We start from the raw sequence: 26,766 nt of genomic DNA, 5'->3' as shown, positions 1-26,766 counted from the left end.
AAATAACTCACTAAATAAGTGACGTGATGACCTTGCCATCAAAATCTGTCTCCACAGTTAGTCTCCGGGACACATTCATTTTAATAAGTCTAAGTTAAATTTTTTGAATGTTTGTTTAAGGTTCTGTTTCACTATTTTTTTTTAAAGGCAGATAGATTTAATGTTTTCTTTCCCCCAAACAGCTTCCCTGCTTACTGGCTAGCTCTCTAAGTAAATTCACTTTGCTATTAACTTTCGTTAGCATGCATAAGCATATCTGTAGCCGCATTAATCTGAATAAGGCCATTTCACCAAACAAAGATCTTTTGAAAGAACTGTTAAAAATCAGATTCCATGCAGGGAATGAAAAGAAAATTGCATTTGTGTCCCATTTATAGTTCAGTTAAAGGACTTGACGTTGGGGATTACAGCTGCCATATTAAGGCATCATGCAACAAATGTCCAACAAATATCAAATTATCACCAGCCTTTCACAGTGAATCACATTATTCCATGGTCCCTGGTCCTTTGTGTGCAGTCCTAGCATTTGTGGTGTAGCTGTGACAGTTTGGGCTCTCTAAGTCCCATTTGAACCTACTCTGACTTCAGAACCTCTTCTCCGTGGCATACCCCACCCCTCCAAGGCAATATGAAAGCAGTTCCACCTTGACGAACTTCCACTAGTAGTCAAAGAAAAGGATTGTATTTTGTCTGTGAACTGTAATTCGTGCTTGTTAATAAATGGTGACTTTTCTTACTTGAAGATGCCCCTTCTCTCAGCCTTATGCTCTTGGTCATCCTTTCCAAGCAGCTAGCTTTTTGAATCTATTTTTTGTTATTATTGTTGTTCTGACTTTTGTTTCTGATCTGTTGGTGAATCTGATTTCTGTAGATTGTTAGTCATTCTAAATATAAAGTTAGAGGTGCTTGTTTTCCAATTCCATGCGTTGTTTCTTTTTTAGCAAATAATTTTAAATTTCCAATATGCAAAGAAAAGTTTTACTTAGTTTATTTCAAGAAGATGAAAGATTTGCTCAAATTGCCAAATACATTTGCTTTCTTTGGTGTGTTCGTAAACATATATGTGCATGATGGAGAATATAGAACACGTAGCTATAAATATGAACTTTGGATTCCAAAAGTTTGCCAAAAGCTTCACTCGCTACCTCCTACATATTTATAAGAGTAACCACCACTCTCAATTTCAAGTTCACATGAGGGGCAGACAATACATTTTCTCTAAGGTACGGTAGATTCAAGAAAACATAATCCAGGGGAATCAGCTTAGGTTGGAGCCTGTGAATTCAATGAGAACATCTGATGGGAAAGAAAATGAAAAATCCCTGGAAACTTCTTTGGAGTCCGACCATAATTGCAGAAATGTTTGTTCTAGCAAAGCCAGTTAACTTCACTTATACTGCTGGAGAGGACTACTTTGTGGAGTTTCTAACAGGAGTGATAGTTGGAAAGTTCGGATCCCTCAGAATAATTCTAAAGACTGAAGAGAAACGTCTCAGGAACGCTCGCTCTGTGCGTAGTGGGAATGGTGTAGTGCATGTGAAGATGTTTAATCTGGAGTCCATCAGAAAACAAATGTGGCACGTGGGGTTGTTTTTGCCACATTAACCATTCTAATAAAAGAAATAAGAGACACATAGAAAGTCTGTAGATGATAATCTTCTATATGATTTTGCAAATATTCCTTTGGTTCCTTGTAAACGTTAGTGGCTAAGTTTTAAAGTTTGATATCACTTTGATGTTACCTTATCTGCTTCACTTCATGGGAAGTATTTCTGTTTATTTAGACCCCTGAAAAAAAAATCACAGAGCTGAGCTATAGAAAGCCAAAGGCTATTCAGGCTTTCCAACACTGTGTACAAGAAAGATAGGAACTAGTTCTAAAATGAACTGAGCTGAAAATGAGATGCCTGCCTTTACAACTGCACTGTGTTGGACTAAGGGGAAAGCTGCCCGTTGCGAAAAGCCACACACAACGAAAGGAACAGATACAGTACTAGGAACTAGCAAAGCAGAGAGAGGGAAAGACACTTTGAGTATTTTCTTTTGTTTGTGTTTCCAAATTAGTCTTGACAGAATTTACTATTTGAAGATGTCAGAATTTCAGCATTTAACAACATGGTATTTGATATGAAATGTATATCATCTTTCACAAGTAAAACAGTCATGGAGAGTTCACAAAGAAACTATCGTAACAGAAACAGGTAAAACTCACTAGTGCTTTTACAAGTGTAAAAATTGTCCTAATCACATTTATTATCTGTTAAAGTCACACGAATAAGAAAAAACATGGCATCACTTCCAGCAAAAGTTGAGCTTCAAGCTTCTTTGACATAACCTTTTAAAATGCATATATATATATATATATATATAAACTTCTACATAGTATATTATTTATAAATGTTACTTATATTCAGTATTTAGATATGTATAAATTAATTCAGTTATAATAGGCTCCTATGATATTATATGGATATAAAACTGCAAATGCTTTTTATTTATAGAAAATTTCAACAAATTTCTGTAGCTTTGTGTAAGTTAGTTTTTATATGTACAAATTTCTATTTAGTTTATTTTCTGTGCCAGGTTTTAGACATGCATGGGTGTCTTCCTTTCCCTATGGATAGAGAAAAATAGAAGGAAATCCAGTAGTTCCCAATTGTGATTCAAGTACAAAGAACACATAAGAGATTGAGTTGAACAAAGTGTTACATCTGAAATTCAAAATAAAATTGGTTAGGTGGTGTATGTGTGTAAAACACCAACAAAACTGGTTATACCTACTGCTTCAGAATAATTGCTGGAAAGCATGTACAGTTGGCCATCAGCTTTTAGCAGGAAATGCCTGCTGTGGCAAACCAGATGGTACAGAAAGACAGAGTAAACATGAGTCCCAACCTAGAAAGCTGTGAGAGGTGCACGAATCCAAGGCAGGCACTGGTGTTAGCAGGGGCATGCCTGCTCATGACGTATGTTGCGTTCCTCATCAAGACCTCCCGTTCTTGCTTAAGAATGAGTTCTGAGAGCATTAGACAACACAACCCTGGCCCGCAGGAAAGGAAACTCATGACACATCACTACCAGAGTCACCAAACTGCTCAGCCTTCAAGTTCTCAAGTATTTCCTACGTCATTAAATATATTAGATTAAAACAATGAGATGATAACAACTGAAAATAAATTATGGTTGCAATATGAAATATATTCCATTATAATCGTTTTAACATCATACAGTCATCTAGAAATACAACTATAATTCTCATTCTCACTACCATAGCAATTTGTTGGCTAGTATCTACCGGCCCGTGACGAATAACAGGGTGTTCTGGCTGTTTAGAGATGACAAGAAAACCAGAGAATCACTTTAAAACAATTCCAGAATGAGCTAGAGCAAGGGGAAGAAGGAGAGAGGAGTGCACCCAAACAGAGCACTAAGTTCCCTGAACACTCAAAACATCTCCTTGCACTGTTAAAATTTCACACAACTGAATTTTAACAAACTTAACCTCTATCCCTGATGGTCTCCTTTTTTTTTTTTTTTACAATGATGGTTTCGCCTTCTTGCAATTCAGATAGTATAAGCAGGTCTCTGTGGTTGATGTTTATCTTAATGGAAACAGATTCTCTTTATCCTTTTTCCCGGGACTCCTACTTTGAGGCTGAAAGGTCATTTTCATTGTGGACAGCGTTTGGGAAACCACATAATGAATTCAAATACATTCATGCCTGCTAAAAGGAAGCTTCTCTTTCCCAACTTCCAGAGCTTACGTAGCATAAACCATTGGGTTTTGTTGAATTCTTTTCAAAGGAACCTGTTGTATCATTTTTTTAATGTGCCATCTGCAGAGAATGGGAAAATTCTAGGCTTTTACTTAATCTTTGTCCAAAAAGTGCTTTCTTCTCAGTAATTGCAATTAAACCCTGCTCTGGTTTTGCAACAATTGTCAACAAATGTAAGGAGTATTCTTTGGATACATTATTTTAAAGGTCTTTTTATACATATGATTAAATTTACTTTTTATTGTGGTTAGATCTTAGCAGATTGAACATGATTTACAGATAGGATTCTAAGAACATAATGAAATTACCTTACTCCTGCCCTCTTTCTCTTTTTCCTTCGATTTTGAAGTAACATTTTAAGTTAAATTATAGTAAAAGTCATAGCATTTCATTGAATAAGAAGTCTAACAAGTTAAAATTAAAAAGATCTTTGCAGGAATACAGACAATGGCTATAAGCAAAATTTGAGTGGGAAAATAACCATTTCCCACATATACAGTAAATTCTACAGTAATCATAGGTCATAAAACTAAAGAAGTATAATATTCTTGACCATTTGTGTGACAAAGATGTGAAACAAAGTGTTGCAAATCTTTGTTTGCAGCAATACTGATATGCATAGTTCTTGTCTGTCTTTCATGCAGCAGCTTCACTTTTTAAAATTTTCTTATATTCTTGTGGTTAAGTATAAAAATATATGTGCAAACATTGCCTGTGCTAGAGTCAGCATTGGTACGAAGCTGCAGTCAGGAGTGAAGCCACAGCATCAACTTTGATATTTCATTGCGAGGCACAAGTATCTTAACAACCACGTTCCGTTCAAGCCCCTTTCCATAAACTTATCTTTGTAATCTTAGCTTCTGCAAACGTTGTGAACTGCTTTCATGTAGTAATGACAGAACGTTATACATCCACGAGGAAGATGTCTCAGGTTCTGCTCAGAGAGCTATCTCCAATTGTTGCTTTCATTTGAAAGGTTGATGCTCATATTCACAGATATGCACATTTGTTAGTTCTCTTGATGCTATCACTTAGAGTTTATGTCCGTGCAAATTCTGAGAATGGAAATTCTATTCACTCAGAAGCAAAAAAGAAGCCTAATCATCACAGTTTATTCTTCCACAATGTGCATTTTTCACTTGCATGTTCATATAGACAAAAGCTTATTGTCTGCTTCTGGGGCAACTTTATTGAGATGTAGTTGACCATATGATTCATCTGTAGTGAAGTGTGGGATTCATTGATTTTTTTAATACAAAGATGTAGTTGTGCAGTGATCTCCTTATGTGGTTTAAGACATTTTATCACAAGTAGAAGAAACCCCCTCCAATCAATTCTTCTGTCTTGCTTGCAGTCCTCAGTAATACCAACCTTCTTGTATTTCTTCTATATATTTTTGTTATTCTAAATATTTCACATAAATGGAATTATAAGTTATTATCTTCTATGACTGGGTTCTGTCACTTAGTAGGCTTATCTGTGTTGAAGCATGTGTCAGATTTTACTCCTTTTTGTGTGCAAATAAAATTCTAGTGTACAAATGTAATACAGTTTGTCCACTATTTCACTGTTTGATGGAAATTTAGGTGGTTTTACTTTTGACTGTCTTGAATTATACTTTTATGAACATTTGCTAAAAAAAATATGGGTATGCATTTTTAGGTCTGTGCTGCAATATATACTAAGTAGTGGAATTATGGAACATATGATATTTTTGGTTTACTTTTTCACTGGTCCTTTTTAATTGCAGAAAGCTATTCTGTTGAAGAGTTACAGAAGTGTTCATTTAATCACATCATGCCTTTTTATGTGAAGACATAGAAATGCAATATTCCCCATTGTTTATTAATGGATGTGTAAATACAAATGCATAAGTATGTCTCCCTGGTTTTTTCTGTATGTGTCCTCGAGGTAAAAGGTGCTAGCTTTAGCAGAGGTGGCTTAAGGGCTTGGAAATCTGAGGTTGGAGGGAACTGCGATGAGGATATTTTTATAATGTGCGCTGTTGAAGTTTTCCATAGAAAAGATGATTCATTAGTATCAAAAGGCCAAAATGGATGTTCCTCATGCTCATCGGGCAAACGGTGGTCAGGCCAGAGACGTCTTGACCTGTGCTCTGCCCCAGTCACCCCTCTCTGTGAGTTCTGGGAGCTCCACAAACCCCTCTTGTTCCTGCCATTTGCCATGATTGACGCCGTTTTCTGTTATCAGAATGCACACTGAATGACTACCTTTCCTATCTGTAAGAGCCAACGTGTCATTTCAAAAGCAGCTGTTGCTTAGTTCTTGCTCTAAAATTGTGTCTCAAATGTGTTACTTCAATCAGTCCATATCATAGGCTTAGGGGTGAATAAAAGGCACCAAGAAGATCCTGGTAAACCACAGACTTGAGAAACAGGACAGTGTAGCAAGTCCAAGTGAACGGTGTGGGGGTTCGCAGGTGGGGCTGGGCAATCGGGGGTCCCAAAGTGTCTGATGCGCTCCCTAAGCACTGTGGGTTGGTGACTCCATCATGTAGTTCTGCAATGACCTTGGGTGGGTTTGAACATCAACTAATCAACTGTGTCAGCTGGATTTTTCTGTCTGTTAAGTCCAAACCTATGTGGATGACGTGAGAAATACGCCATTCAATTCTGATTATTTCTTTCTCCTCCTCCTCCCCTTCTTCTTCTCCTTCTTCTGCTTTTGCCTTATTCAGTCAGAACGAAGAGTCAGCATTCATTTACCTCACTAGTTTGTTCACTCATGCATTTACTCCCGTATTCATTAAGCATTACTCTGAAACCTGTGAAGCTGTTTGCAGATAAAGATGGGTTGAGGAATGGAATTAGTTCAAATGGCACCAGAACCAGTACTAGATACACTTCATGTACTGTTCAAGTTGTGATATATTTTCCCATTGGTACAACCATTTTTTTTAAGACTTATTTTTATTTTTATTGGAAAGTTAGATTTGTAGAGAAGGAAAGACAGAAAGGTCTTCTGTCTGCTGGCTCACTCGCCAAGTGGCCACCTGGGCTGGAGCTGAGCAGATCAGAAGCCAGAAGCCTCTTCCACATCTTCCATGTGGGTGCAGGGTCCCAAGGCCTTAGGCAATCCTTTACCACTTTCCCAGGCCACAGCAAGCAGCTGGAAGGGAAGTGGAGCAGCCGGGATAGGAACTAATGCCCTCGTGGGATGCCAGCAGTTGCAAGGCAAGGATTTAGCCACTAGGCTATTGTGCCAGGCTCGACTACTTTTTTCTTTAGAAGACCCCATGACAATTGATATGCCTTTTTCGACATGTCAACAGTACACAAAGAATTTTGTGTTATAAAAGCTTTACCATTGCCTAGTTTCTCTTCCCTCCTTCCAAAAAAAAAAAAAAAGGATAAGATCCTTTTATATTTTTCTGTGTCATGTGATTAGACAATGTGACTGTACTGATACGAACTTAATGCAGTCACTAAGGAGCATGGCAGGAAAATTGTGCCATGCGTATTTGCTGTGCTGGGGAGCTCAGGCCTCGGGGGAGAAAGTAATGGTGGGAGTTCCACTTGGTATCTGCTTCTTCTTGGCTTATTAAAATATTTATTTATTTGAAAGGAAAGTGAGTAGAAGGCAGGGAGTGAGAAGGGAGAGAGGAGAGGGGAGATGAGAGGAGAGAGAGAAAGAAAGGGGGAAGGGAAGAAAGGGAAGAGAAGAGTAAAGGAAGAATCTTCTATCTGCTGCTCCCCCAAATGACTGTCAGACACAGGACTGGGCCATGCCAAACCCAGGAACCAGAAATTCCATCTATGTGTCTCATGAGCACTCTAGGGCCAGGTCCCTTGGACCATCTTCTGCTCCTTGCCTAGGCTGGTTAGCAAAGAAGCTGCATTGGAAACTGAGCAGCTGGGACTTGTACTGGGGCTCCCATCTTGGCTGTTGGTGTCATAGCAGCAGTTTAGTCCACTACACCACAACACTGGCCACTTTTTCTGGATTTGACATTGTCCATTGCAAGCTCTCACTTTCCAATGTAAAATCTAGAGGATACGAACCGTCAACATCGGTCATTATTTGGTCACTAGGAAATGAAATGGAAGTAAGGAACAGCATTGACACCTGCTTATTGAGGCTGAGGCTTTCACAAAGATTCATCTGTACACTGTCACACACAGAGGACTCCAACCCAGGCAACTCCTTTATGTAATTTTTATGTAAAGAACAGCATATTTTGTGATAGACCTGGAAGAAGCTCTTGGCTTTGGACTGGCTGGACTATGGTCATTGCAGCCATTTGGAGAATGAAGCAGTGAATGGAATATCTGTCTCTCCTTCACTCTGCCTTTCAAATAAAAATAAATAAATTAAAATAAATAAATAAAAACCCTCAAAGAAAAAAGAACAGCATAGTAGTGGCTAACCCCTTAAATCAAGTAGGAAATATATAAATATTTCATAGATTCTAACTACATATTCTAAAGATTCCTTTATTTTTATATTTTTTGATATAGGAAAACATCACTAAGTTCTTATTCTATCTACAGAGTTGTTTGTACTCAAGCAAAATTGACTCCTGTATTTCTCCTTTTATTAAAATGCATTTTTATCATAAAGGCAGTTTTAAATATCAAAAGAATAAAAATGCAAGCATTAAATTGTTCATAATCTCAAAAAAAATCCCTAAAATAACCTTAACTGATTTTCTGCCACTTTCTAAACAATTATACTATTATTAGCAATAGTTTAGATTGTAGTTTTAATTTCAACTTTTAAAAAATTTAATATTTTATTAATATTACCCTGCATCATCGGATGCTATTTCAAACATGATTTGAATTTCTGCAAAATATTCCACTTTGAAAATATTTCCCAACTTAAGCATCCATTTACATGACTTGTAACATGGCCAAATGATATAGAAATATCAACAGGGAACATCTTTGACCTGACTTGTATTGCCTTTAACTATTTTCTTAGCCAGATAACTATGTCAAGGGTTGGGAATATTTTAAGACTATTTCTACATTTGTAAATATTTATCAAATGTTGTACGAGTTACACTCCAAGCAATACCATTATGCATTTTGATAATAAAAAACAACCTTTATTCACATATTAGTTTAAAGTAATATTGTAATATTGCCTTAGTTAGCATTTTTGGAGAACTACTGTGTATGGACAAATAGGTTTTTCTTACATTTATGAGCTGCCTCTCAGCTCTTTTGTTCTTGTGGTTACATAAAGACTCTTTACATGTTAAATATAGAACTTCCATGTCGTGTTTTCTGTAATTAAAACATATCCCAGTTTTTAGTTCCCTTTTCTTGTGATTTTGTATACTCAAAACCAATTTTTTTTTGTAACCTGTTCCGTAGCTTTAACAATATGAAGCATTTTTCCCAAATAATAGATTAATATTTGTGAATTGATTTTCTTACTTCTCTGATCTGTTTGGAATTTACAGATATAAGTTTATTTTATACTCAATTAATATCCTGAGACAATTTTGCATAGAAAATTTTACATATCATTCTTTGTGTGTATACTTGTCAGGTAAAAATTATAACAATCGCATCACAGTAACTACCAATAAATTAAATGGACTGAGTGAAGAGTATTTGCAGTTTTATAGAAATATACTGTATTAAAACTGTTGCAATTATTGGAGCCGACATCATGATGTAGCAGGTCAGGCCGCTGCCTGTAATACTAGTATCCCATGTGGGTGCTGGTTCATGTCCTGGCTGTTTCACTTCCAATACAGCTGCCCATGGAAGAGGGCACAGATGCTTGGGCCCTGCACCTGGCCTCTACCTTGCTCAGCCTTGGATGTTGTAGCTACTTAGGGAATGAACAAGTAGGTTGAAGGTACTCGCTGCCCCTCTCCTGTTTTCTCTGTAGTTCTTTCAAATAAATAAAATTGTATTTTTAGTTAGTACATTTATCTATATATTTTTTTCCTTTTGAACCCTTTTATTCTTTGTATCCCATTTGCTAACATCAATAGAACTTGTAGAGTGTCATGTCCCTGTTCAATAGTTTTTTTTTCTCTCCAAGTGCCCAATGTATAATCAAGGGAATTCTTTATCAATAACATCTAAAAGTATGTGTGCCAGTAAAAGCCACCAAGAAGCAATTATCCAACAAAGTTTATCAATTTAAAGAATCTTTGTGTTCGACTCAGCCAAGCCATTTCAATTCTACCTTTCCTGTAGGACCAATTATTAGGGTTCCAAAAAGCTGAAATTACCTTTAGCCTTGAGTGAACATGGGCAAAACCTCATATTTCTCTAAGCTGTGCTCAGCAAATACAAATACAAGCTAGTACCCATATACATTAAAAATAATTCTGGGCCTGGTACAATAGCCTAGTGGCTAAATCCTCACCTTACATCCACCAGGATCCCATATGGGTGCTTGTTCGTGTCCTGGCTGCTCTGCATCCCTTCCAGCTCCCTGCTTGTGGCCTGGAAAAGATAGCCCAAAGCCTTAGGACCCTGCACCCATGTGGGAGACCCAGAAGAGGCTCCTGGCTTCTAGCTTCATATCTGCTCAGCTCTGACCATTGCTGTCACTTGGGGAGTAAACCAGCAGATGGAAGATCTTTCTCTCTATAGATCTGCCTTTGCAATAAAAAAATAAATCTTTAAAAATGATAATAACAATGCCATAGCTCAGAAGATGTACATTTTCAGTGTATACATTTTAGTGTACGTCTTGCCTATCACATGTTGGTTCAGTTAGTAGAGCTGTGGAATAAATATTTTTATGTCAAGTGATTTTGCAGTAATTAATTGACTTAGTTTCATGTTGAAGGTATTCATTTCAGTTCGCTCGTGGTTCCTGTTGTAATGAAATTGGACTCACTCTATAAGATTATTTAAGGAGCCGTATCACAATGGTGCAAGAGCAGAAATGTCTGTGGAAGTGGGTGGTTTATAGACAAGATACATCATAGAGGCAAACGGATTATAACTGGAATCACTTTTACAAGAGGTCATTTTATTTGTGGTGTATAATATGTGCATATACCATGATAGAAACCATGATAGAAAACATACATATTTGAATGTGATAAGCATTTCATTTATAATTCATACAAAGAAGTAAAATAGGCTCACCTTTTCTGAATAAACAGAAGCATCTAGAACAACAAAAAAAAGTAAGATCATCATTCCAAATTGTGGAATATGTGTATTGCATGCTTACATTTCCATTTTATGAACAGGTTGACATGTAGGCAGATCCAGCCGCCTTTTCAAGGAAGAACACTCCTGTAAAAGATTTCTATGCATCCTCACTCTTCTTCCAGTAATAGAAACTACACAAAATTATTGAATCTTTAGTCATTGTGGCTGAAAGTATTACTCAAAATCAATAGAGTTCCCATGTAATGATAGGTTTTCATATCAGATTTAAGATCAGTTTGATTAAACTTATGAAATAAATACCCTGCTACTATTCAGTCAGAGATGGATGAACTAATGAATGGGCACATATTTCTGTTTAGACATTTGTGTGATCTTTATTAAGAAAGCGAGGAAAGGAATTTAACATCACTCTGTGCAGGCTTGCTCCTGTTATCTGTAAATATCACCTGTCATGTCAAGCTCAGTTTTATAACGTAATCACACACAAAGACTACAAGTAGAGCAAAATGGAGGTTGAAATATGTTTATTGCCAGGGACTTTGAAGGAATTCCTGGGAACTGTGTTTTAATAGTCTAGAAGAAATAATTGTGGTACCGTTCTAAGTAGATGCCACTGTGTTGATCAGGCGGAGGTGACACTGTGGGAATATTCTGTATTTCCCCAGTGAGCGTCTTCACCTGTAGGGAACTGTCCAGGGACCAAGAGGGACCTTGAATGCTTCCCAAGGGTTTAGTTCCTGTTGTTGAAACGACTGCTGGTTATTTTTCCAGGTTTGAAGCTAGCATATTTATCTCCTTTACACACACACACACACACACACATAAAGCCAGCGAGTTGTTTGACTATAGTCCTGCATTTTTGGAAAACTTTGGAGAAGGTTAAAATCATTTTTATTGATTTGGCAGGAGAATGAAGCGTTTACAAGGTGCCTGGGTTGTACACTAAATTTTAATGACATTTTCTCACCCCAATTCCCAGGAATCTCTATGGCATAATCCTTCCTGCCCAGGTACATGACAAAAAAAAAAAAAAAAAGAAGATGTAGCAAGACTAGGAAATCTAATCAAAGGCATAGAGCTATTGGCAAGACAGAATCAGACATTCCAGTACATATACACACACACTGACACACATTCTATGGAAAATAACGATTCCTGAGGCTAGATTTGACAACTGCATGGAAAAAAAAAAAGCTTTTGTCTGCCAAGATTTTTCCAAAACTCAGAGACTTTTTAGCTGGTTTGTTTTTCACTGAAGAAAAATATTTTGTATCATTGCTGGCTTGTACAGTTATAAAAAAAATAAATTAGAGGTAAACAGATAATAGTTTCCTGGCTGCCTTCATGTCTGTGAGCCTGACATGGCTCCCAGAATGAAAAATATGCTGCACGCAGTCTTATGTGACATTGCTTATTTAGGGATCCTTTGAACATTTATTTGCCATATCCAGTTACAGCTATGGTATTTGCCATTTTAGGCAAACACACACATACGCCTGGCCATTATTTTGGTGAAAGCTGACATTCCCTGCCACTTCCAAAATGTTCCATGTACCCACGCTCATAATTATGGCATCGGTGCCCCTCTGGCAGTACAATTATCGCCAGATTTAGTGCCAGTGAGAACATTGGTGGGACCTCTTTGTTACTAAGAAACATATCACAGACATGTCTCTTGGACCATGATGAGTGTATTTCCAAAACTGGTTGCTCGCTGAATTATTTTGTAATAACACATGTTTTACCAAGTGCAAAATGTATGAGGAGATTTCAAAAAATTTGCAGAAAAGTAAAATTGAAAAAAAAAACTGTTTTAATTTGATGCAAAAAAAAATTGAAATGCATGCACAGCTTTTCCACAGTATTCATTGCCATGACCTTTTTTGGAAGACACCCTCACGAAAGGTTAATTGTTGAACTCAGGAAATGTAAATGTTAGAACTAACCTATCACGGCAATATCCAAAGGTGACGACCATTAATAATTGGTTGGCTTATATCCTGCCAGCTTCCCTGGGTATACACACCTAAACCACAAATAACACAGATGAGCAGGCACACAACACAGACACACATACTGACAGGTATGGATGCAAAACAGTCATAGGAAATAGAGTGAAAGTTACTTTTATTTATGGTGAAAAAATATTGAAATATATGCATCCAAGAAATCTCTAAAAATTTATTAGAAAGTGCACATTGTGAAAAAAAGACCTATGTGTAGGTTTTCAAACTTTTTTGCACCATCATAAACTTTTGAAAATTCCATTTCCACAAAAATTCTGAAGAACTTACAAATAAAAAATGTGTACATATGTGCACACATATAAATATATTCCAGTTTTGTCTGTAACTATAAATAGTATGTGAAAAAATTATATCAGAGAAGTCGACTATCACATTTTTCATTGTCTTTTACAGATTTTTTTCAAACTATAATAAGTTGAACATATTGTAAGGCAAAAAAATGCATTTAATATACCCAGCTTACCAAATATCATAACTTAACCTCACTTAGATTAAATATTTTCAGCACACTGACGTTAGCCTATAGTTAGACACAATCATCTAATATAAAGTCTGTTTTACAATAAAATGCTGAATGTCTCCTATCATTTATTGAGTATTCAGCTAAAATAAAATAACCAAAGGATAAAGTAGGTCTGCTTTATTACTGTCATGAAATTGGTACATCGTCATTAAAGTGCACTGCAGGCTCCTGTGTGTGTGTTTTGGCTCTTTGCCACATGAAGAGTGGACTAGTTCTGCTATTTTTCATGCTCCGTTGTTCACTGGACGTTTTTTCATTAGTGTTGCTCCATGTCATTTAGGATTCTAGGCAGATTTGTTCTTCCTCTGATGGCATAGAAATCCATTATTTAAATGATTTATGTAGCCTTTATTTCCTTCTCGGAATTTGTGTTGGGTTTTTTTTTTTTTCCTGTTCTCTATTATAAATGATACTTCATGGAGAACTTTTTGGTAAAAAAAAAAAAAAAAGTCTGGGTAATTACTTAAACCAATACTGTTACTGGGTCACAGACTCTAAATGTTTATAAGCCTCCCAATAAAAGCGTATTGCCAAGTATTTGTAAAAACATACCGTAATCCACTGAAAGGCATTTTACTGTAGGAACAAATCTTGTTTTTAAAATATTTATTGATTTTAAGGGAGAGAGCTAGAGAGAGATCCTCCTCCTAGTGGTTCACTCCTTGGAAGATTGGAACAGCTGAAGCTGGGCAGGGCGGAATCCAAGGACCCAGCTGGGTCTCCCACATGAGTGACAAAGCAAGTAATTGGGGCATTATCTGCTACTTCCCAGGCATACTAGCAGGGAGCTAAGTCAGAAAAACCATGAGGACTCAAACCGGCACTCCCATATCAGGCGCTCTCAGTGCAAAGTGTAGCTTAATGCACTCTGCCACAACACATGTCCTGAAAGCCATTCTTCATTAACAAGCACCCCAGTGAACTCTGAGGCGAGCGGTAAGGTCACTCGATGAGAAATACAGGACGATGGTGATGAACTGTGACTTGAATGTTTTGACACTAACATTGCACCCGTCTGTAACTCGAGCAATTGCTCTCCACTTCAGTTCCACTGAAGGAAGTGTCAGTCCCCGTCTGCCTGCAGTTATTATGAAGAGTGAAGGAAATATGTCAAGCAGAAAGATTTAATGCAGTCCTTAGCAGGTAGCAAGGCTTCGGTAGATGCTAACTCTTACTACGCCTGTTGTTGTTTGCCTTGGTGACGTCATTATTCCTGACATGGGCCCTCTCTGCTTCATACTGGTTAATGTTTCTCAGTCCGTTTAAACATGTCCTTACCCAGTTCTGCCATCTTGATTCTCCAATGACGTCATTATTCCTATGGCGAAGATGGAATTGTCTGATTTCAGATGTTGACAGTTTTGGTGGATTTCCGGTTCTAACTTGTCCCATTGTCTCTGCTGTTATGACTAACATCTGTTTACTTAGGAATCCTTCATATTTTTCTCATCCTCTTCCCCCTGCCATTTCTGTAAAAATGGAGTTAAGATTGAAAGCAGTTGGTTCTGACAAAGTGAGCTGCTCTGGGTGGAGCAGGCGGGCACCTTAGTTGTACCCAGGTCCTTTGATCTTTGGCTTCCTTCTTTTTCTGAGCATTTTTCGTGACATGTTTCAGGAAGGTGTCTCAGTTCTCAGAGTGTTAAATACGCACATGGATCCTCTCAGTGAGGCTCTGACTCTTGTTAGCTAACAACAATGCCAAATCCATGACGGGCAACATGGTAGACTCTTCCAGTTTGGTCATGACAACATTTATGGGACATCCCTTTTGGAAGAGTATCCATTTCTTTAATGTCTACAATATCATGTTTCTTGTGAATTAACACATCTGTAAGCAAATAAACTGCATGCTTTCTAAGAGAACACATATTGGATGTCTCTGCTTGTTGTGCTTGTCATCTTGGCAAATGACTGTAAGAGAGAAAGAAGGGCTTTTAAAAAGTGGGCATCAAGTCCATAAGCAGCAAGTTCATTCAGTGAGTAGTTATTAAGTTCCTATTTCCAGTGTCAGAACTGCGCTAGGTGTTGGGAATAATGAAATGCATATATTAAAGTTACTCTATTCACTCATTTACTGGGATGGTCTTTCTGAAGCAAAATAATGTTATATAGAACTTTCTAGAACTACTCAATTAGTGGCTAGTTCCTACTAAAGATTAATATATCTATGAACAGTCATCGGTGCAGTTGTAAAGATGCTATTTTGGATTCTCACATCCTGTATCCGAATGCCTGGTTTCAATCTTGACTTCATTCCAGTTTCCTACTGTTGCAGGTGCTGGGAGGTAGCAGGTGGTGGCTGAAGTGCTTGGGTCACTGCAAGCCCAGACTGAGTTTTTGGCTCCTGGATTTGACCTGAGCCAGGCTAATCTATTACAGGCATTAGAGAAGTCACCTCGTGGAGGCAAGATCTCTCTGTCTCTTTCTTTCTGTCTTTCCCTCTCTTACTATCCAATGCCCTCTCTCTTACTCTTTCAAATATAGATTATTAAAAAAAAGTCTTTAAAATTGCTAGCTGTAAACAAGCCAGTGATTTCAAAATGTACTGATTTGGTTTAAAAATCTACTTTAACTAAAATAGAGTACCTTGAAGCCAAGTCAAAAGCCTAAAAGGAAAATACCACACTAGAAAAAGCCTGTGGATTATCTTGAGAGGGGGGAGGGATGGGTAAGAGAGAGAGAGAGATATAGAGAGAGCTTTCTTCAAGGCCTATTTCTTTCAAGTCATATTTAGTAAAACCACATGATGTGGTCTCCTGAGTGTCACTGGATTTTCTCCCAGAGCTCTGACTGTCCGGGCCAAGTTCCCCTCCTTCCTGATTTATAGAAAGGGACAGCATTTATTGAGGCCTTTTTGTGTTTCAGCACCTTATGTGGGACATAAAGCTATGCTCTTGTTAGAACTTATAGGTGGTGTTTTTTACACCTAGAACCTTGTAAAGAACATGCCAGAAAAGTACCACAGCCTTATAAGGTTCAGGCAGCCAAGGAACTCTTTTCCTTCTCAGTCAAGTGCAAAAAGCAGCTGTGGCTGCCAAGTTCTCAGCTGGTGCTGGTGCAGGCTGTTGCAGCAAGTGGCACAAATCCTGTCCCTTAGGAAAATGAAAAACTGGAGAGGTTTCAGGGTTTATTGTCCTGCTTGCTCAGGGCCAGGTAGGATGGCAGACCTACCCACTAGCTGAATGCTTCTTTGTTGGTAATTATTTAACTTCGATAGAATCTTGTTTTTGTAGTTGGAGAATTGCCCGTCATTGGTTTGAACTTTGTCTTGTTTTCATAAGAGACATTATTCATCTGCTATTTGCAAATAAGCTGCAGGGATCTAGAACTCCCTTAAAATGCTAATACATTCTTGCCAGTAAATTTTTGCACCACACAGTGTGCTACATGCTCCATGTGCTTAATCTCCTTGAAATCTCCTGTGGATCTCTCCAGATAGGTACTCCTGTTCCCACTTTATAGTTGAGCAAAATGAAATTTGAAGAGGTTGAATGACTTGCAGAAGATCATACAACTGTAGAAAGGTAAAGCCATGATTTTTGAGCCAGCTATTTGACAATGAAGCCTTCGGGCTTAACCATTATGCCACAATGAGCTTTCCGAAATTACGCCCAAAGTGGGGTGGGAGGGGATCAGGGAGAAGGGAAAGAAAAAAACAATTTTTTGGAATCTTATATTTCTAAAGATTTACAAGTCCTCTAATTATCAAAGGAATCTTGAACCCCTAAAATTTAAAACCCTCTGCTACAGGTATAGGCTTTTATGGGAATAATCTGAGCAGAAGCCACCTACTCTAGGGTCTAAAGCAGATTCTGCACCTGCTGGAACCCTAAACTTGGCTTAACTGTTGGACCATTGGGTGAATTCACCAGCAAGATTGCTAAGTCTTTCTCCAAAAGCCTAGTGATTCATGGACCTGTGCTATTCATTCATAACATATGCCACATTCCCAGTTTCTAAAAAAGTAGGAAATCTTCAGGAAGTAAATAAATGAAGTCCTAACTCTGTCAATTTGGTTTCGTCGTTTCTGGATGAACCTGCCATGTCATTCCCAGACATCGCTTGGAATACATCACTTAAGTGGGATTTTCAGTGAGACTCTAGTTGATTCTCTTTGCAAACCAGGATTATCACCATAGCTAGACTCCCCGAACTAAAAGGTTGTGTCATAGCTGTTATTTCTTAATAACTGAAAGAGTTGGCTGTGATACCTAGTCGCCCACACACATGCAGTGGTCGAATTAAGTCCATATGATTAAAATATCAAGGCAGTATGTGGGAAATGTCAATATATTTGAAGATAGGAGAACAAACAGGGCAATAACTTACTAAGCATGTACTGCTTTCAAAACTCGTAGTGCTTTAATTTCATTAACTCAGTTTGGCTTCCCATAGGTGTGCTTTATAATCTTTTTCAACTAATGTGGCAATTGGGGTTTGAAGAGACCAAATAGCTTTACTTGAGGACCAATGGCTAGCAAGAAACAGGGTCTATTCCAATCTAGGTCTGAATCCTAAACCCAACGAATGTATACACTGGTAGAAGACTTTGGGACACTAATTCGCATTTGGTTTCTGTACTCATCATGGTAATAAAAAACATAAAAACAAACAAGAAGTGGATATTAAATGCTAAGAATAATATACCCCTTAGTCTTATGATCATTTGCTTTGGTTCTGCCCTAGATGAATGGCCTAAAGAGTAGGTGCTACTGGATGCCATGGGCACTGCAAATCACTTCAGTGAGGGATTCCTGGGCAAGATCACTTTGAGGAGCCACTAGGGTTTGACTTTCAACTCCATCCTGGAATTCACTAGCAGAGAGCAGTGCCGAGGAGAGTTTGACAAATAGTGAGCTCTCCACTGCAGAAGTGTGTCAGCCAAGGGAACTGTATTGCCAAAGGTATGAATGGTAACAGTCCACACTTTCAGGGACCTCCCCTGAGGGTGGAAACAACCAGAGGAGGCAGAGCTCCATTAACACACAGCAGCCAGAGCCCTGTCCTTCGAGCCACAGAGGTGAATTTCAATGCTGAAACTTCACATTGAAGTGTTTGGCCAATTTCACTTTTACTCCACAGAGTTCCAAGCTGAGAGATGGTGAAAAGCTGCCTTCTTTGGTTTCTTTCCCATGTTTGCCATTGCTTAAGCAGAATTTATTTTGGTAACAGGACTACCTGGCCTTCTAGATGCAACTCAATCTCCAGCATTCCAGAGATAACCTTTCTGAAGTCATCTTAGCATCATGTCTAGGCAGTAAATAGCTCAGATTTCCAGATATTCCAAAGGATGCTGGACTCATATGGCTTGCCATTTTAAACCCACAAGTAACTTTGCCCTTACCTCACACCGTATCTGAAACCGTGCAATGAGAGAGACAGCAAAAGTCTGGTTGATATTTTGAGCCTTATTAATCATATGTATCTTTGTTTTAATAATTTTTCACTATTTGGAAATGTGGTCAAATTTCTCAAGTGAAGTAGAATCTTTATGCAGTATTGAAGAGGCATAACTTTGACTCATGGAGCAGTTTTTAACATCTGATGCCTTTTTGTCTCCAGTTTTGTGTGTGTGTTTAACAATAAGCCTGGGAAAGATAGATGCAGGTTTTTTAAAATTTTTTTGTTGTTATTTTGAGTGAAAGCATCATTTAAAGGTAGACATCTAAGCTTCTTAACAAAATTTGAATTTTTTTCTTACTTCATAAATACGCAAGAGGTGATATTTCATTGTGTTTAAATACAAAGTGCTCAACCTTACTTTTTCATTTCTTCATATGAGTTCTTATATATTTCCATGTGCTCATTGAGTTACTAGCATCTTAGAATCCAAATAGAAATGATCAGACTCAATGTAACTTGCTCCTGTTTTGAGAAGCCCAAATAGTATTTGCTTGTGCTGAGAGCATCTTCTGCTACCGTACGTCCACAGAACAGGAAAAATAGCTGGGTCACACGGTACTTTCCTAGGCAGGACAGTGTTCTCCATAATGTGTCCTCCGTAAAGAGATTGATGCATGGAGAGACAGTGAGACAAACACACGTGGCTGATAGGCAACAGAATAAAATTTCTAACTTGGGCAACTGTAACATTCTTGCCTGCATTTTGGACTGCACAGTGGTTCAGTGAGGATGAGAGAAGGTGGAATTCTCCACAATCAATGTATAGGATGGTATCCATATAGAAATCAGATACAATTAATATAGAAAGACTGCCTGTTACATAAACTAAGGAAACATACACCATGAGGTACACACACACACACACACACACACACACACACTGCTTTATGAGGGCAATATTATTTGTATATGTGATAATAAGGAAACAGAAGTGCATACCGATGCATTAGCCAGCAGCAGATTCAAGATGCAAACACCGATTTTTCCCCAAACACAGTTGTTACCTTTCCAGCTCTGTGCTGACTGCTGTTGCTTGTCATTCATTTCTTCATCATTTTATGTCCATTTGTTTAAACCTGTCATCTCCCACTGCTTTATTAAGCAGTGTAGGAAGATCAAAAGATTTGAATTCATGGTCTGTAGGTTCAAATCTCAGCTCCATCATTAGCCGGCCTCTGATATATTCCTGCTTAAAGTTTAATTACCTATAAAATGGTGGGACAATAATTGCTATTTCACAGAGGTGTTATAAAGAGCAAATAAAATAATAGATGGGAAACATTTGGTAAATTGTAAAGCTCAGTGTAAATGTTAATTTTATTATAATCATTCAAATAAGTGGTCCCTAAACTCACATAGCTGAAGAGGGGTGGTTAATAAGGAGAGGAATGAGTCAACCATCCTGAGATAAGGCTTTTTGAAGACTTCAATAAGATGTTTGGAATTACAACTGGAAAAATTGGTGATCTATTAGTAATTACAAGTTGAGTTGTAAAGGAGAAAGATTTCAGGAAGCAGAAATCAGCGAACCCTGGCCAAAAATGTTACCATCTGTATAATACACCCCAAACAATCTGAGCAAAAGTGTCTGCAGAAGGCTCAGTATGAGAGCTGTGGCCAGCTTTTTCGAATCCCATGAAAAGCATTTTAATCTTTACAGACAAGGAAGCGCCATATCTCTATTTTCCATCACCTCAAATGGTTGTCCTTTTCTTCCTTGCTTCCTTTCTTTCCTCTCTACCTCTAAAATGTCTTCCCTTTTCTGCTTTTTTTTTTCCATTCAGCTATAAACAGCATCCCAATATCAAAATGATTTGTAGAAGCCTAGCACCTGCCTACAGGGTCACCAACAAAGAGGCTGATGTTTTCATCTGGCTGGGATCAATTGTGGCTCAGAGAGCCACCCTCCTCCCCACTGAGCGGGTATAGCAGAGAGGCTGGGAGGGGAGCTCAGTGCTGTGCATTTTGTATCAGGAATAGGGAGGCTGGAGTCAAGTCTGTTGCTCTCCAGTTGACAACACATCACATCACAAGAACAGCTCTTCCAAAAATATGGATTCCTGGGTCATGAACCCAATCTGCTAACTGAGGAGAGCCAAAATGAAACCCAAGAATCCATACAAACTTCTCTAAAGTGATGTGCAGAGCAGTAACAGAGAATGACTGGCAGTAAGTGTCTGGTATTTCACCAATGAAGAAGCAAAGTCCCAGAGAAGCCAAGAGACTTGTCAAAACCACAACTGCTAATGACAGAGTGAGATCTCAAAAGCAGGGCTCCCCATTCTCGACCCAGGGCCATTCCTTCTTTGTATTAAAGAACACATTTTTCCCCTCAGATATTCTTTCAAATTTGAAGTGATGATCTCTTTGTCTTGTAGAGCTGGTTTGCGATGTGTTTCAATAAGTGTAACTGCATGGCTGTTTGCTGTTGTTTCTTTGTATGTCATTACCCCGTGAACATACACTGTGGTGCAATATTTTAGGGAATGGGTAACAACATGACCGCAGTAAAAGCTTCCTGCTGTAATCTCTTTCAGTTCTTTTTTTTTTCCCATCTTGTTCTTTAGAGACATGTCAACATGCCCAATCATTTCAGCTAAGCATGATGCTCTGCTAAAAGATGGTGAACACTGTGCTTAGCTGGATAGTATCTCAGTAAGTTATAATGAGGGACATTAAAAGAAGAATATGTCTTTATTTCAATGCTTATGAAATTAAAATGAGTGATTCCTCCAGTTAAAACTTTGGTCGAGAGAGCAAAAGGTTTTGAGATGAGTCCTAATCTGACCACATAATCTGAGAATATCATCGTTCTCCTTCCTCAGCCTTAGACTTCTCTTTGGCAAAAGGGGATAAGCATCTACTCCCCAACCCTAGCTGTTGCCCCGGGTCCCTGTGAATTCCATTGACAAGGACTCTGTTGTGGGCAATGTGAGATTCTCAGGAGCGAAAGGCATTTGTAGAATGCTGTTGTCTCTCCCAGGACAGGTTATTTGACAAAAACAGGCGCAGATAGAGCTCTGGAATGTGGCAAATGGTCAACCACCCAGTCACCTGCGGAGATGGTTATCATGTGATAACCATTAGACCTCAATTCAAGAGGTCATACATGAGAGGGATCGGTGGCATGCATGGGATTCAAATATTGCAAGTCTATAGGACGAGCTATGTATAAGGAATCAAAGAGAATAAGAATAAACACAGTTTGGAAATTTTTCCTTTTGTGGCAAATTTAAATTTCACTTCTGATGGTACAGAAAAAAGAGGATAAAGCAATCATGTTTAAAGATTTAAAAATTCCTACTGATATATAAAAAGCAAAAACGTTACTTACACTCGGTGCTTATGAAAGCTCAGATATCATGATTTCTGTTCTGAAATCCTCAAGGGCTATTTTCGCAATTTAGTCAGAATTGAATTTCAAAAGTCAGCAACATATGTAATCATATTTGGGTTTGTTTGTGTTCGCAACCGAAGTCTAAAAATTGACAACCATTCTTTTGAAATTTCATTGAATGTAGGAAAGAAGAGCAGAGGAAGAACAGCTTGAAAACATAAATAGGCATGTTTAAAATGAAGGGATCCACTGCCGGTATTCATTTTACATAAAGCAGGCACAAGATGGAGGCTCTTTTATAGATGTGTACTGTGGTGGCACAGTGCAGTACTATTTTACAGGCCAGGAATCAAAGCAGTTACACTAGCTATTAGGAAACACTAAATCTGAGGGTTCTGGCATGACCATCTATAGCCAGTAAGAGAAACCCTGTACGGCTCAAACAGCTGACTTATTTCGGATGGCTTTGTTTACGCTGTCCTTGGAGCTCCGTGTACCATTGTGGCCTCCTCATTAAAAAAAACATAAGTCACTCTTTAAGAGGAATCTAAGTGGGAAATAAAATGGGAACCAAGATAGTACAAAGTAAATTCCCTTTAAAAGGAAAGTAAAAAAAAAAAAAAGGACAAAGTTGCATATTTTAATCCGACTAGACAATGAGTGATTAGCACAAAATGGATGAGTGTATGTGAATGTTTGAGAGATGTCATTGCATTAAAAGAAGGGGAAATTAATTGCTGCTGAACTAAAAGTTAATATGTGTCTGAAATGTAGTGAATGTCAGAGCGAAGAATCACTAGTCAACATCACTTGTCAGTTTCAAATGATTAGAAAGAGTTCTAATGTATGTAGAACACATCTGTGTATGTATTTTGGCTGTGAGCTTGCCAAGTTCAAAAGAGTTGTGAATACATTCTCCATGAGTTTGATCATCCTGAGCAGAAAATAAAGTCCCATTTCCATGTATGAGCAGGAGCTTTGTACAGCTTCTCCAGGACTTGCATTTTCAGTGGATTGCAGTCCCCTCCCCCCATCTTAACCTGCCAACAGCAACTAATTGATGAATACAAGAGTACTTCAAAAACTTAAGGGGATAACAGGATTAAAAAGCAGATTTATTTTTGTGCCAATTTTTTTTTTACCATTTTATTTTAAAGTAGTGTTATATTTACAAGGAAACTGTGAGATCATAATGCAAAGAGATCCTGTGCACCCCTCTCCTTACTTCCCTTATTACCATCTCAAATTAGTGTCCTTGTCACAATGAATGTGACTGGATTTGAAATCCACGCATGGTTTTTCCATAATGCATGTTCTCTGTAGCTTTTTGAAGTGCCCCTTTATTTATGGGATGGATAGATGATTCTTCCCTGTGACCCACTGCATCACCTTCACAATGTGTTGATCATTTGAGGTTGATGTTTAAGGTATCAACCAAAGGTTACTTATGTCAGAAGTAGGAATGAGTTATCTCAGCGAGACAGAACTCAATATCAGCACCACTCCATTGTTTCAGGAGCCATGCTCTCAGTAACCCTCTTTCTTTCATGTAGGATTGCACGTTTGGCTCTGGAAAGGCATTTGGCTTTGTGGGTTAAAACCACGAATGGCCTCTGGCATCTGCTGCAACTGCAACATTCCCCTTCTGCAGACACAACCTAATTGTCATTTCATTGCAAACGAACCACACAGTTCTAGATTTGGAGAGGGATGAGATATTTATAGAATTTTCCCATAGACTTTTATTAATCTCACTGGAAATTTACACATTTGGGCCATTGTTTTGTTGTAAAATCCCACTCTCACTAAGGTAGTCATGGCGTGGTCTAAAATCTGGCTGTAGTGAGGTATGGATACAAATGCTGAGTTATGCTGAACCCTGGTTCTGTATTCAATAATTAGAGACAGTTCTTCAGTTACATGCTTGACTTGATGATCTATTACTTTGCTGATTGACATCAAGGCAGAACAGAACTAGAATGGCCCTCTACATACACTACGAAATTTATGAAGTGACTATAAACTTTTCTCTAATACCTCTTAAGAACACAGATAATCAAAAATCTCTCAACAAAAGTATGTGTAAGTAAGATCAAGGAGGGGAAATAATATCAAAACCAAATGTAGAGAGATAGCTAATTTCTCCTGGATAAGAAGTAGATTAAGTGTGAAATATTTAAAAGTTGAACATACTCTCCAGTTTAGTTTGCTGTCCTCCAGCACATCGAGTGTTATTGTGCAAGCAAATAAACCCCTTAAATGAGTTGAAAATGAGCTTTATTCTTCATCAAGTCACTTTGTAGAGTGGTGTTTATGGGGACAAGGACACTCTCCTGGCCCTGTCAGAGTCCAGGATTCTTCAGCATCTGTTTTTATAACCTTTCATTTTCTGAACCTACAGCATCCAGCTGGCAGGAGAAAGCATTGGAAAGAGCATGAAGTAAGAGCTGGGGGCCAGTTCAGAAAGGGACTCCCAGTATTTCTGACCCCATGCAGTCATGTGGCCAGATCTAATTGCAAAGGGGAATGTAGGAATGAGGAGCTTCTTTTATGCCCAGACACAAGCAAGGAGTGCAGTCTGCTAGTCGGCAGACAGAATTGATCACATTGTTGGGCCATTTCAAAGATGGAGCTTTTCAAAGATGGTCTTATTTGTAGTCAGGATTCTATACAAAACCATTTTAAGGAAGTGTGGAGCTCTTTCATGACTCCGTAATCATGTGTGTCCCAAAGCCTCTTTGGCCATCCATCCTAGTTAAAAGACCATTTATAACCATATGTTGTTCACTGGATACAAGAGGTCATATGGGAAGCCTGCTCTTACTGTGCCCATAACACAGCAACAGATATCTGTCTGGTGTGTCTGTTCAAACACTGCCACCCCCTGTTTAAAATTCTGTGTGATCTATTTTAAATGAATTTTAGGGAAAAGATGATTTATGGCTGGCTTACAGTAATATTCCTAGAAATGCTGTACTCTGGTGAGATTGAAGAACTGGTATCCGATTCGAGCCACACAGCTCTCAGGAGCCCTTCTCGTTGTTTCTCCTATGGTCTTTAAAGGAGAAAGCATCAGGAGCTTAGTTCATTGAGGCTAGAAGCAGAATAATGTTACATCTCCAAAATAGATTTACCAGTAGGACTGCAGAATGGTTTCCTGACCTATAGGAGGCGTACTCTAGCTCCAGAAAGAGGCCTGATGTGTGAGCTTTCATGTCCAGTAGCAGAAAAGAATCAGACTTAGCTTATGTTTTTAAGAGCAATGCAATACAATTATTGCAATTTTTTTATTTCCAATGAGAATCTGACCTGGATTTATTTTGTCTATTTAATATATCTTAATGGCAAGTAAATCATTTACTAATTCTGATCAGATTAAACCTTTGGGAAATTAATAACTGTAAGCCAATATCCAAAAATATCCACTTTTCAAATAAGAAAGTCATAATCTCTGGGAAGGAAGTATGGCTTATAAAAGCTTCTGCCTTTTCGGACCATCAGTGATGCTTATTTTCTTCCTCCCAGAATCTCTAGATGTCGCCCCAGGAGCAGTTGATAATTGTGGATCTGGGAGAATCATATAAAAGTGAAAAAAAAATCTTAAAAACGTGAGCAAACTTCGAAGTATGGGATGGTGAAGAAAGAGAAAATGGAAAGAAGGAGAGAGCAAAAGAAACTCAGACAAGTGGCCCTTTAATAACAGTAGGCTACTACATTTGCATTTTCTTTTTTTTTAAAGGTTTTTTTTTAAAGATTTATTTATTTAGTTAGTTAGTTAGTTAGTTAGTTATTGGAAAGTCAGATATACAGAGAGGAGGAGAGATGGAGTCACTCCATCCGATGAGTCACTCCCCAAGTGAACACAATGGCCCATACTATGCCGATCCGAAGCCTGGATCCAGGAACTTCCTCCGGGTCTCCCACAGGGGTGCAGGGTCCCAAAGCTTTGGGCCGTCCTCGACTGCTTTCCAAGCCACAAGCAGGGAGCTGGATGGGAAGTGGAGCTGCCGGGATTAGAACCGGCGCTCATATGGGATCCTTGGGTGTTCAAGGCGAGGACTTTAGCTGCTAGGCCACGCTGCCGGGCCCAAGTAAGACTCTTCTGCACAATTTTTCTCCAAATAGAATTTCAAAATCATGTATAACCTTCTTTTGACACAAAAGTGTAGACCCCAACCATGAGTGTGTGCTAGGCATGCAATCAAACAAGAAGATACCCAAAATACTCCTCATGAAAATGCCTTCAACACTGCAATGTTTAAAGTACCTTTCCAGATTATTTGTTCAAGTGTGCCAATCAACCTTGTTAGTTGAAAGGGCTCTTTCTTTAAACAAGTGACTAATTCCTACCTAAAATTAATAGATAATAATGCAGTTCTTTTGAAGCAGAACCATACAAGTTCCGATGGTCAATGTTAACCTGGAAATAGTAAACAGTGCTATATCTAAAGATATTCCTGCTGTCACAAGATAAATATTTGGTGAGCGGCTTGGTGCAGGACCCTACCGTAGGTGCTAGGACTACCTAAATGAATGAAGCACTTATGGAAATTACATTCTAATGGGAATTATGAGATAATAA

At 38.3% G+C, this 26,766-nt stretch overlaps 1 protein-coding gene and 1 long non-coding RNA gene across 8 annotated transcripts in view; both read left to right on the top strand.

The window, feature by feature from the left end:
- PDE4D (phosphodiesterase 4D) overlaps nucleotides 1–26,766 on the top strand; it is a 1,371,497-nt gene that overhangs the window by 1,118,823 nt on the left and 225,908 nt on the right. The gene's annotated exons all lie outside the window — the stretch shown is intronic.
- On the top strand, nucleotides 1,850–20,161 carry LOC121154558. The gene is made up of 3 exons (XR_005883553.1): nucleotides 1,850–1,926; nucleotides 11,622–11,633; nucleotides 20,151–20,161. It is a non-coding gene; the product is annotated as an uncharacterized LOC121154558 (long non-coding RNA).

The sequence above is a fragment of the Ochotona curzoniae genome, unplaced genomic scaffold (assembly GCF_017591425.1).
Source record: "Ochotona curzoniae isolate NIBS_2020 unplaced genomic scaffold, NIBS_Ocur_1.0 contig_2754, whole genome shotgun sequence".
Classification (NCBI taxonomy): Eukaryota; Metazoa; Chordata; class Mammalia; order Lagomorpha; family Ochotonidae; genus Ochotona; species Ochotona curzoniae.
Note: the sequence above shows the minus strand (reverse complement) of the source record. Positions and strands in the feature narration are given on the sequence as shown.